The sequence below is a fragment of the Doryrhamphus excisus genome, chromosome 2 (assembly GCF_030265055.1).
Source record: "Doryrhamphus excisus isolate RoL2022-K1 chromosome 2, RoL_Dexc_1.0, whole genome shotgun sequence".
NCBI lineage: Eukaryota > Metazoa > Chordata > Actinopteri > Syngnathiformes > Syngnathidae > Doryrhamphus > Doryrhamphus excisus.
Window position 1 is genome coordinate 12,674,367 of NC_080467.1, and position 13,799 is coordinate 12,688,165.

Below are 13,799 nucleotides of genomic sequence, written 5' to 3' on the forward strand. Positions count from 1 at the left end.
TTAGCTGATAATGCTTTTAATTTCTTTTTTAATTCATTTGAAAACTGTGATTAATCTGATTTTTTTTAAAAACTAAATGATGAGGTTGAGGTTTGATGCCATAACATTCACCGTCTCCTTTCTGTTGCGTTCTCCTCGTGCCATTGAACTCTGAGGTTTCATTTTTATTCACATATACTCCCATCACGGGCGGCACGGTGGTCTAGTGGTTAGAGCGCAGACCTCACAGCTAGGAGACCAGTTCAATTCCACCCTTGCCCATCTCTATGTGGAGTTTGCATGTTCTCCCCGTGCATGCGTGGGTTTTCTCCGGGTACTCCGGTTTCCTCCCACATTCCAAAAACATGCTAGGTTAATGGGCCACTCCAAATTGTCCATAGGTATGAATGTGAGTGGGCGGCACAGTGGATGAGTGGTTAGCGCGCAGACCTCACAGCTAGGAGACCGAGGTTCAATTCCACACTCGGCCACCTCTGTGTGGAGTTTGCATGTTCTCCCCGTGCATGCGTGGGTTTTCTCCGGGTACTCCGGTTTCCTCCCACATTCCAAAAACATGCTAGGTTAATTGGCGACTCCAAATTGTCCATAGGTATGAATGTGAGTGTGAATGGTTGTTTGTCTATATGTGCCCTGTGATTGGCTGGCGACCAGTCCAGGGTGTACCCCGCCTCTCGACCAAAGACAGCTGGGATAGGCTCCAGCATCCCCCACGACCCTCGTGAGGAAAAAGCGGTAGAAAATGAATGAATTAATATACTCCCATCACAGTTGGCGTACCCCACTTTGGGGGGTACACCCTTCCATTTCGCCCCGGAAGCTCCTATTTAAAAAGGGTCCCATACATATTTTCATAAAAAAATCAACATCATCAACAATGGTGATGGTATCGGCTCTCCAGGACAATGTTGCAGTGCAATTTTGGGGGTAATATCGCAAATTAAAAGTACTTTTAGAAAATGTAAGTAAATAAAAATGAGTGAATAAAAGATGAGTCGCGACTACATGACCAGTGGAAAATATTAAGCACATATTCTTTAATGAGCACCGGCCCAGTCTCAAAGCACCAATCCCTTCTTGCATCCATTGGAACTTATGTTGCTAATGATGTAATAGTCAAATTTAGTCTATGATGTAATTTAGGGACTTATAAGACAACATTTTATATGACAGATTCACTGATCCGTATTAAGTGTAACTTGCCAGATGGAAATATAATGATGGAAAATTGTTGGAAAATTGTGACCTTTGATGAAGAAAAGCGCTAAAGTTGTGCCTCAACGCCACAGATGTGAGGAAAGTGCAAAAAAGACAATGCCAATTATATGTTATAATCGTACCCATTATGTCATTGTATGGTCATATCACCTCGTAATTTGGTACGAGGTGCATTATTAATAAAAATAAAAATAAAAATAAAAATAAAAATAAAAATAAAAATAAAAATAAAAATAAAAATAAAAATAAAAATAAAAATAAAAATAAAAATAAAAATAAAAATAAAAATAAAAATAAAAATAAAAATAAAAATAAAAATAAAAATAAAAATAAAAATAAAAATAAAAATAAAAATAAAAATAATTAAAATTAATTTTAATAAATTAAAATTAAAATTAAAATTAAAATTAAAATTAAAATTAAAATTAAAATTAAAATTAAAATTAAAATTAAAATTAAAATTAAAATTAAAATTAAAATTAAAATTAAAATTAAAATTAAAATTAAAATTAAAATTAAAATTAAAATTAAAATTAAAATTAAAATTAAAATTAAAATTAAACCAAAAAAAACCTTAAACAGTATTATGGAAAGCAGGAAGTGAACAAATGTAACTGTTACTGTTTGTAAAAGTACCAGATGGAGGGGTAGAAGCTTTACTTCTTCCTACTCCTTTCGGACATGTGGAACTGGGAACTGATTATGTGATGCATTCAATTGTAATCTGATGCATGTTCAAATGAAATAAAACCATTTAATGGTAATGGTTTTATTTCATTTGAACATGCATCAGACCATGTTTGATTTATTTCTAATAGCATTTCACACAAACTGCTCTGAATGTAAAGACACGAAAGCACGTGTTACGTTTGTTGAACATATGGTTTCCAAAGAACGTGTCTCCATACAACATGCTATATTTTTGCATTTAAGCTGGACTGCAACACTTTGAGGTGGGACATTTCATACTTTGTCGCGCTCTCAAAATCACTTGGACAGGCGAGCATCAAGCGGTGAAGTATGGGCCCTCGCTGCCCATTCCCAGCACCCGCTAGTGAGGCGGCATCTGCAGCGCTTGAAGGCAGCATGGCAGCCACGCAGGGCAGCACCAGACCAAGCTGTTAGGCCTGCTGTCTCCTAATCCATTCCAGAGCGGCGGCGCAGTCGGAGGGGGGGGGGGGACTCCACGGAGGCGTCACTCCCGGGGTCAAAGGATATGGTCAATACACGCGCTCGGAACATGTGGTCGGTCACAGTCGTTGGCCGCTTGCTAAACGAGTGTTTGTTTCTGTACGGAAAATTGCTGCCAAGGTTTTTTGCTGTCTATGTTTTCTTCGAGGCACTACATCCTTTTGTCTTTGTGCACCCAAGCATGCCGGTTGGGATGGCGTTGCCAGGATACCAAGCTGCGTGCTTGAGAGACAGGTGAGACATGTCGCCAGGAGAGGCAGGTTTTTATTTGGAGAGGCCGCACCTAACCGTTGTCAGTCTTCAGAGCAGCGTGTGTGTCAGCTGTCCTCAGCAGGCGGAGGCATTGGAGTGTACAGCCCCGGTCTGCCGTTCCTCGGATACGCTCGCTTTCCAGTCGCTCGAGGGCCCGGAAGCTAGCCAGGCCAGACGTGGCACAATGAGTTGGTCACCCTGTGCTTGCTTTTGGTCAAAAACTATAAGCCCCAGTGCTTATTTTGTGTGAAGAGCTTTTCAGTTTTCGTCATATTTCTATAATAGTTTCATCAGAAATGCTAAAAGGTCTTGTTAAAGACTTTTGTCAAGGAGTTTTAGCCCTTTCTGATAAGCGTTTTATGTTTTTTTAATGAGAGCAATGAAAGTAACAAGCCAACTCACTTTTTAACTTCAACCCTCCTCTTGTGTTAGGGTCGGCACCGACCCGTTTTACATTTTAATGCATAAAAAGAATCACATAACATTTGTTTATTGCATCAAGGCTTTTTGACTTTGTCAGGAAACTATTTCAACAAAATAAAAACAAAAAATATTTTTTATGAAATTTTAAAATGGTCTGGTTGAAATTATGACCACTGTATTGTTAGGGTCGGTTTCAACCCGGTTATAATAATATGACTATAAAGCAGGGGTCTATGAATAAATGAATAAACTTTGCTTTTGTTCCGATTTTCTACAAGAAAAGCTCTGATAAAACATTCCACTGTTCTCAAATATCTTACTTTTTATTTTTCTACACAAAATAAGATGCCGCCAAGTTATTTCCTTTAAACTTAAAAAGCCAAAAACTTACCACTTCCACACGGATAGGAGGATAACTATTAACAGTTATTTAACCTTTAACATGAACATTAATCAAACGTAATATTTTTTTCTGGGTACATGATACCATACAGCATCCATATCAAACTTGCGCGGGCCGCACTAACATTAAACTTTCATATCAAGGCGGGGGCCTCAAACTAGTGTCCGCGTGTTTGAGACCCCTGCTATAAAGCAATATTTTGAGCCACAACTGAAATCATAAGTGTACAATTAGCAACCAGCTCCTCTTCTCATCATGTAAGCTTCAGGGGATTCTCATTTTGTTGCCGAAAACAATAACTTTTTCTACCTTTTCTTGACATGAATATACATGGGTCAAAACTGACCCATGTCAAGAGATGATACCAGAAAGCTAACACAAAAGGAAGGTTAACAAGTCTGATTTGTGATTTTTTTTGGCGCCATTTTTAAGAACTGATTCATGCCATTTTTGATGCAATTGTACCTATTCATCCATATATTTAGTTCTAACCAATTTCCATGTTTGTTTACCTTTCGTGGTCTCGTTATTGTCATGACGCTGCAGAGTAGAGGTGTGGGTCCAATGAATGATCTGATTGGTTGAACTGCAATGAGAACACAAATCGATTCATTTGTATATACTTAAAACTAGTCCAGTTTGAAACTGAAATATATTTTTGGACAATTTCATTTTGGATCACAATATGTTTATGCTATCATTTACATGCTGCATAAAGTTCCAATATAAGTGGCTTGTTGTGTGATGTAAAAACAAATACAGAAGAGGTGAAAACACATAACTGTAAAACCTTTATAGTATGCTGAGTATTTTTATGGGATGTTTTACAGCCCAGCTGCCGCAGACACACATTGTAAGTGCTTTAATTTACTGATATGTAAGATTAATTGTACTCTTAAAGTACAATTAGGAGTCAATGTGTAGTTTATAAATGTGGATTATTGACTTTTTTTTTTTGCATGAAAGTGTCATAAAACTAAAAAAAGAATAGGATGTTTTAGTATTTTGCCGACATGCTCACATGGCACACAGATAATATTATTAATGGCCTTACAAAAAAAAACCTCTTTATCCTCTAATCTTGGAATAATTAATGATGTCTAATTTAAGCATGTGCTTTGTGATTCATGAACACGTCCGTTAATGAGACCATAATAAGGCGTCATATCCCCGTCCTCGTCTCTCATTAATCATGAACACCAAGGTCATTTGATGCCGTTTTATTCTGCCAATGCCAACAATAATCACAACAGAACTAGTAATGGAACTGGAAATTCTAGACACGTGTAAAAATGTTGCTTTTAAAATTATCTCCCCAAAACATTGTTAAAATTTAAAATATCACTTAAAAATACATAAATAATAGAATTAGTAGTAATAGACGAGTTTATGAAATAAAAAAATACAAACATGTTAGGGATTTTTAGGGCTGACCATTGATTAAAATATGTAATTGTGATTAATTGCATTTTGTCCACAGTTAACTCAATTAATCACAATTTATTGCAGATAGATTATTTTCCGTCATAAGTAGGGATGTCCGATATTGGCTTTTTTGACAAAAAACGATATGCCGATAATGAATGAACCACAGGCGATATCTGTTAATATCGGTTTTCATGATCTGGAAATATGGCTCTGGTGGTAGACTGGTTATCTCCCAAGCATCCTCCCATGATAATAATAATGATAGCCATGATAATTTTGGTAATGGTAATTATTTCATTTGAACATGCATCAGATTACAATTGAGTGCATCCCATAATCCGTTCCCAGTTCCACATGTCCAAAAGGAGTAGGAAGAAGCAAAGCTTATTAAATCCTACCCCTCCATCTGGTACTTTTGCGATCAGTAACTGTTACATTTGTTCACTTCCTGCTTTCCATAATACAGTTTAAGGTTTTTTTTGTTTTTAATTTTAATTTAATTTTTTTTTAATAATGCACCTCGTACCAAAGTACGATATGACCGTACAATGACAAAATGTGTACCATAGTAACTGTCAATATAGTGATATATATAGCACATCATGACTGGTTCAAGTTTGGTCACAATAATCCATCCATCCCTCCATTCGTTTTCTATGCCGCTTATCCTCACTACAATTGCGGGGGTATCCAGCTGACTTTGGAAGATGGGTCGTGTTACACCCTGGACTGGTCGCCATCCAATCACAGGGCACATATAGACAAACAACCATTCACACTCACATTCATACCTATGGACAATTTGGAGTCGCCGGAGTACACAGGAAGAACACGCAAACTCTGAGAATCAAACCCAGGTCTTTCCGATCTCCTGACTGTATGGCCAACATGCTAACCACTCGTCCACTAATATGCCATGGTACAACTGTATAAATGATAATAAAAAAATAAAGACAATTCAACTCACAGCAGCAACAGTGGGTTAAGACATTTGGCTATAAATACTGTAGCTGGTGGCATCAAGCAGAAAGACAACGGAATGAGCAGAACACATCCATAGCAAGTTAATGCATTGCATAAGAACAATAACAAAAAAGCAACAGTGTCCATGAATACACTTGATCATGGTGTAAACCCCCCTTTAGAGAGGCTTGAATAGTTGGCCCTTCATTTTTCCATTTGGATCCCACTTTGAGCCTTTAACTGTGATCCCCAGTGCATCGATGATGAACTTAGGTGTTACGACATTTAAACAGACAGGCAGCGTACAGCCTCTCATAACTCAGAAAGGTTATTCTCTGGCAGCAGATATAGAGAAATGTCAGCAAATATTGCGGGGGCCTTTTCTCAAGACACTGCAGACATCATGCCGATATTTACACAGCCACGTACCTACACCCGTCTGAAGGATAAGGATCTTCCAGGAATTTGATAGCGGTGGAAAGCTCCCATAACGTCAATCATGAATGTTTTTCTACCGAGCAAAAAGTGGTGTGCCCTCAGTAGAGAACAAACCTCTTTCAATTTCAGCTAAGGTGGGAAATAGAACATTTTGTGTCATATTGTGGTTGGTAGAAGTTTCTGCAATTAGTAGTGTGAGCTGTTAAGAATGAGGCAGTAATTAACTCGACAAAGTCCAATATAGCTAACAGGCTAGTTCTTTCCCTTTCTTTGCTGTTTCCCTGTGACAGTCCGCCTATTTGCATTGTGTCTTCTTAACCAAAAATGCTATTAATCTAATATTAGTCTATTATATTAGCCTAATATTTTAATATTTTCTGTTATTATGTCAACTATAATGGGTTATACAAGTGTATTGGGGTGTTGTTTCATATCTCAAAGGCTCTAATAATACTGACTCATAAACACATTTTATATGCTCTAACTCCAAAAATATTTAATGTATAAATAAGGAATTCACCTATCGTGGTCGGGTCTTGAACCAATTACCCGCAGTAAACGAGGGATTACTGGTAGTGGTAGTGTAGCATTATAGTGTGTGCATACAGAGAGCGGGATTGCTAGTACCAGTTTCCCTAAATCCAAAGAAATACAGATGAAGGGTGCAGATTCTGGAGGAACTAGAAAGCTTTTTCTGCTGGTTATTGTGTGTAGCTGCTCCATAGGAGTCCACAACCGCAAAATGAGCATAATACATCCTCTTTAAAGTAAATCACAGTGTCAAAAAAATAATGTTCAAAACCTAAAACTTTTTTTAAGCATTTTAATCCATCCATCCATTTTCTACCAGAGCCAACACCAGCTGTTTGTCCGATATTTTCCGTGTCAGACACAAAAACTGGATTATACTAAATAATGCAGGAACCTACCCAGGTCATTGAGATGTCAGGAAGTAAACTTCCCTCCTTTGATCAAATAGTAAGTGCGCTAATTTGGCAGAGCCAACCCTTTTGATGAAGAAGATGACAAAAGATGAAAAATGTTGGGACTGTACCATTTGTAAAAATTTCAATTTAATTAAAATTTAGTGCAAAAACATACTTTTAAATGTCACAAAAGGAAAATAAATTCTTTAAAAGTCATTCATTCATTTTTACTGCTTATCCTCACAAGGCTTGCGGGGGTGCTGGAGCCTATCCCAACTGTATTCGGGCGAGAGGCGGGGTCCACCCTGGACTGGTGGCCAGCCAATCACAGGGCACATATAGACAAACAACAATTCACACTCACATTCATACCTATGGACAATTTGGAGTCGCCAATTAACCTAGCATGTTTTTGGAATGTGGGAGGAAACCGGAGAACCCGGAGAAAACCCACGCATGCACGGGGAGAACATGCAAACTCCACTCGACCACCGTGCACTGAGTCTGCAGGCTGCTACAGGTTAAAGACATTTGCATTTTGGGTGTGTCGGACCAGTTCTAACAGGACTCTGGATTTACATAAAAAAAATTTCATCACAATAATTTGTGTATTGTTTGCGTAATGCAAAAAATTTGGTAATGCTAAAAAATAAACAAAAATATCGACCAAAACATCAGTAATTCATTCAAACACATTTGGGCTTTTTGGGTGGTTTTAAAGAGACACCTCCCCCCTTCTGTCGCATTGACACGGGCTATAAACCAGCCTGATGCCATTAATCCAAAAGACAACCCGAGGCTGTTCAAGGCCCCCCAGAAAAAGACAAGAAGGCTAATTTACGTGTTAGCCCCGGCAGCAGCCACTTCAGCGTGTGGAAGCGCATCATTATTATATGCACCGTTTAGCAGATGCCCATTTAACATGCAGTAATTAGATCACTTCAAGAAAATAAAAATGTAGAGGTGCCAAAATAAGCTCCCCTGCTGGTACATGAAGAACCTCCCCCCCACACACACACAAGGTCACATGTCAGGGTTTTGTTGAAGAGAAAAGATGCCCCAGTAAGCTTTTGTTTTGCTTCATCAAACATGCTGAATAAGACGTAGAATATCAATCCATTTAAATCACATTGACTTTGATTTATTTTTACAATATTGTCTCCGCCTACCACCAGTGGACAATTTTTATTATGGTAGTCTCAATAAGCTCGTCCATAACTCCGCCACCCAGTCATCACGTCACGAGTCGGGTGACCATATCCAAAACTCACCAGATGTGGGACGGGGACTATGCTTGTGGGGGACAATATGGGACGCAGATGACACTCGTGGTGGACACCAAAAATGCATATGGCACAGCTTGCCAACTGTTCAGTAACATATAATATATACGACTGTAACAAAATAACAAGTATAGAGCTACAAATAAAAACACAGAACACAGAATTGCAGTTGAAATGCTCTGCATTAAAAAAAACAAGACAAAGTGCTAGTAAATAGGTCAGTCTTTTAATTTTAATTTTAATTTTAATTTTAATTTTAATTTTAATTTTAATTTTAATTTTAATTTTAATTTTAATTTTAATTTTAATTTTAATTTTAATTTTAATTTTAATTTTAATTTTAATTTTAATTTTAATTTTAATTTTAATTTTAATTTATTTATTTTTCATTTTAATTTATTTATTTTTCATTTTAATCATAATAAAGGATGTAATTAGTCAGTCTCATCATATCTTGAGGTAACCTTGTGTAACTGCATTTCCTTTTCTTCGCATTCTTCTGTTTTCATTCATTCATCTCAAATTTCTTTTCAATTTAACGCGTGGCTAAAAGGCTGGCTGTTGCCGTGTGTTTTGCTGGCTGTTTTTGGTGGCCGTTTCTTTAAACAGCATTCACTTCCCTGCATGGACGCTGGAGGCTGTAATTTTACAGAAAACTACAAATTATACATGTTCATTAAATTAAACCCTGATAGCAACACTTTGATATTTTGTAAGCAACACATGAAGATATGCTAAGTAGTTATATATACAGTATTTCAAGAAAAAAACTGCATCAGGTGAAAAAGCATATTGTTAGTATGTAGTTTGTTTTTGTTCTTTTTTTCCCTCATTTTTGCTGTTGTTTTTTACATTTTTTTCAACTTTTTTCTTCAATAATCTTCATGAATTCTCTTTTTGTAATTAATCCCCATAATATTTTGACTTTATTGCAATAACTTTATCGGAATACAACCTTTTTCTGTGAATATTTTGACTTTATAACAAATGTCGTTACAAGCTACACACAGAGATGAGGGTGGAATTGAACTCAGGTCTCCTAGCTGTGAGGCCTGCGCGCTTACAACTCGGCTGCCGTGCAGCCCGGTTGTTTTATGTGTTTCACAAATTATTCTTTATTTAGTTTGTACAGCTAAAATTACATCATATTATTCTAATGTTCTCGTTTTAAAAAATTATGTTCAATTCCAACTTTTTTGTTTTAATATTTTAACTTTATTCTTTTTTTTTTACTTTTTTTAAAACTTTTTTATTTTAACTTTATTCTTGTAAAATTTCTGCTGATTTTTTATTTATTGCCATTTTGTTGTCTTGTTAAATTACATTCTTAGAATGTGCTACCACCCAATGAAAAAAACAGCTATGGGCCACAAAAGAAGGGCCTTTTGTGACCCCAAAAGAAGGGCCTTTAGCGGCCCTGAGAGCAACACATGATGTCTCCATTAAAAACAAAAGGTGCCTTCTTTTGCATTCCTTCGGTGTATTCATCACATAAAGTGCAGTAAAATATGAAAATAGATAACTTTTCCCTTACTGTATATTTCATAGCCAAAAGTCCTATTTGCTTAGTGTTAATAATGCCCATCCATTTCATTTCGACTTTCCCGCTTCATCACACCCACACGGCTCACGGGGTCCATTCTCCTGTCCAGGGAGCACATAATAAAGGCTGCCGCAGGGCCACACACACAGACACACACATGGTCGCTGTTGTCTGATAGGCCAAAGATTGTGCGCTCTGTCAGCCTTGAGGAGCAGATGTTGAGTTTTGTGCCTTTAAGGAGATTTTAATGGTGTAATTTATGTGAAGATATAAAGTGAAATAGGTCATCATCAGCTTTCAGCTCTCTCTCAGACGGGGGCAGTCATCCCTCGAGCAGAGTAAAGTGCTACCTGAGGAGTTAAATGGCCTAAAGAGGAGGATACGAGCCACAATACCAAGAAAGGAAAAAAAATACAACTATGGAACAGTGCAGTAGATTGTTGCAGGGAAGTGCTTCCTCTAACGACCCGAGCATTCATGTCGAGAGGCTTAGAAAGTTGCCTTAGAAACACACAGTGGACTCTTTAAGGGTGTGTTCACATTTCTCATCTTTGGTTCCATTTAGGTCTCAAACACGCGGCACTAGTTTGAGGCCCCCGCCTTGATATGAAAGTTTAATGTTAGTGCGGCCCGCGCAAGTTTGATATGGATGCTGTATGGTATCATGTACCCAGAAAAAATTATTACGTTTGATTAATGTTCATGTTAAAGGTTAAATAACTGTTAATAGTTATCCTCCCTATCCGTGTGGAAGTGGTAAGTTTTTGGCTATTTAAGTTAAAAGGAAATAACTTGAAGGCTACCATTTAGGTCGCTAGCTCTCTAGTTTGCGAGTTAGCATGTGTCTCAAGACCCTGCAGTTGCGCAATATGTTGTAAATAAAAAGAGTATAAATGTGACTATAGTCGTGTTTTGTCATGCTTACAGGGCTCTAATAATGCTTTGTTAATTTTAATCTGAAAAAAAAAATTGTCTACCCACCAACTATATGTGGTTTCTTAAGTTTTTATTATTTGCCGTTTTATTATTATTATATTTATTTATCATATTTTTGTGAAAGCTAAGCTGGTAAAACTAGCAGAATATAAATATAACCAATGTGTTCAACCCAGGAGACAGCATTTCCGTTTCAAATATTTGAGTTATGTCACAAACGCTGCCCTTCAAAAGTATATTTTAGAAGCTTTTAGTGAAATCTAAGATGGTAAAAACTAGCAGAATATAAATATAACCAATGTGTCCAACCCAGGAGACAGTATTTCCGTTTCAAATATTTGAGTTATGTCGCAAACGCTGCCCTTCAAAAGTATATTTTAGAAGCTTTTGGTGAAATCTAAGATGGTAAAAACTAGCAGAATATAAATATAACCAATGTGTTCAACCCAGGAGACAGCATTTCCGTTTCAAATATTTGAGTTATGTCGCAAACGCTGCCCTTCAAAAGTATATTTTAGAAGCTTTCGGTGAAATCTAAGATGGTAAATATAGGGGGATACGGAAAGGACATTTTGGACTATTTGAGTGACGTCACATAATATCGTCCAATCAAGTCCCTACTTTATGCATACGTTGTTTTACTGTGAACGCTAAGCAAACCACACCAAAAGTGTGTTTTTGTTTTTTTTTGGTCCAGACTCAAGTACCAAACCACAATTGTGAATGCAGCCTAAACGTAGCAGATGGACTGAACAAACTTGACCAAAATCAGCCAGGCTTGAAAGCCACTTTCTCCCCATTTGCATCCCGACAGCTGCTCCAGGCTGCCTCCATATTAGGGATGGGCATAATAACCAATTAGTAGATTAACCGATGACTCACTGGAATTGATTGCTGATTAATCGCTACGACTACCACCAAGCAGTGACCCTGGCAGGCTTCCTGGATTATTTTGTGAGCCAGTGTCAGCCAGTGAAGATGTCGTCATTTAATAATGTAGTGGAAGGAGCATTTATATGAGTGTGGCCCTGGGAATGGCAAATTGTGATTGGCTGGAGGGCTGGAGGGATCATTGTTGCTTTGCAGATAAAAACCTTCAAACGTAATTTATAGTATGCAATGTTATCACTCTTTCAAAGGCATGTTTGGAAGGTTAATGAACACAAAAACTACATTTGAACTCTTAAGAAATACTTTGTGCCACTGTTTTTTTATGTTGTTTTCATTTTGGCTGCTGTGTTAAATAAATATAGTATAAACAGTTATGTATACATACTAGCATTTTACGGGTTACACTCCATAAAATATAAAATGAATACCTGATGTATATATTTCAAGCTAATTTCGAAATATTGACTCATTGAATGTGGAAGAAAAATATGAATATATGATATTTTTACAGCGGTTTTGGTGAAGCTGAAGCTGAATACAGTTTTTTAACATGAATAGAGCCCTGTAGTCATAAAACAACACCCCTATAGTCACATTTAGACTCCTATTGTTCTTTGTTTTTACCACATAGCGCAGGCAACATACTGCAATCACTGCAGGGACATACTGGAACTGATAGCTTTGCTAGCAAAGCAGGTTAACAAGCTAACTACATACCCTCCCCAATTTAGTTATTCTAAATTTAAGAACGTGTTTCAAACAGAGTGTGGAAGAAGGACAAAAAAAAGGAGAAAGAAAAACTTACCACTTCCACACGGAATGGGAGGAGAACTTGTTTCATGTCCGACATATGAGATGACTGACGCTTGTGACTAAAATACAAGATATAACTTGTCTTTTCATATTTTTGACAAATAGGGGCTTCGTCAAACACGAAACAGGGGTCGTTAATTAATGAATTAATTTAGGCAAAAAACATGATGATGTAGTGAGGGCCGACTAACTACTGTATGTTTTCAGAGCAGATTTTGGAAAGCTGACGTCATTTGGGTCAAATGTGTGAGTATAATCTTAATGGTAGAGGCTACTTAAATAGGAATACTAATAGAAAGAAAGAACCAGAATGCAGATTGGATGGTCAGAGTGACGCCTCCTCAAGGTTCATCATCCATCACCCTGCATACATTAGTGGCCCTGACCAGCCCAGAAAAACACCCATGGCCACCCATCAAAACACACACACACACACACACACTAGGCCCAAGCAAATCAAATCAACAAGCATTTATTTACATTACTGAAGGCTCTAAGTAGATTGTGGAGAAATCTGTGCAGCTGTTTTTTGCAATAACAAAGAAAAAACAGAATAGCACCTTCAACAAGAGCCACCAATCTTAATTTGGAAGAAAAATGTGTTGGTCCACAGAGATATCTATACCAATGCTAACTGGATGTGTGTCATTTCACATAACACATAGCCCTGATTAGCTGATGCCGGTCTGAAATGCTGCAGCTAACACGCTAACATATAGCCCCGATGACGTGGCGTCAGACTGAAATGCATCTGCTACCATGCTAACAACCAGCAAGCTGATGCTGGACTACAATGCTGTAGTTAGCATGCTAACTCTGAGCACGTTAACACCGAGCAAAAAGTGTCAATGTCTAGGGAAAATCCTCAAAAATAATGCTAGCATACCAGCATGCTACCAGTGCTAACATACTAATAGCTAGCATGCTAACACCTAATCTGCTGTAGTTAGCATGCTAACTCTGAGCAAGTTAACACCGAGCAAGAAGTGTCAATGTCTATGGAAAAACCTCAAAAATAATGTTAGCATATCAGCATGCTACCAGTGCTAACATACTAATAGCTAGCATGCTAAGACCTAATCTGCTGTAGTTAG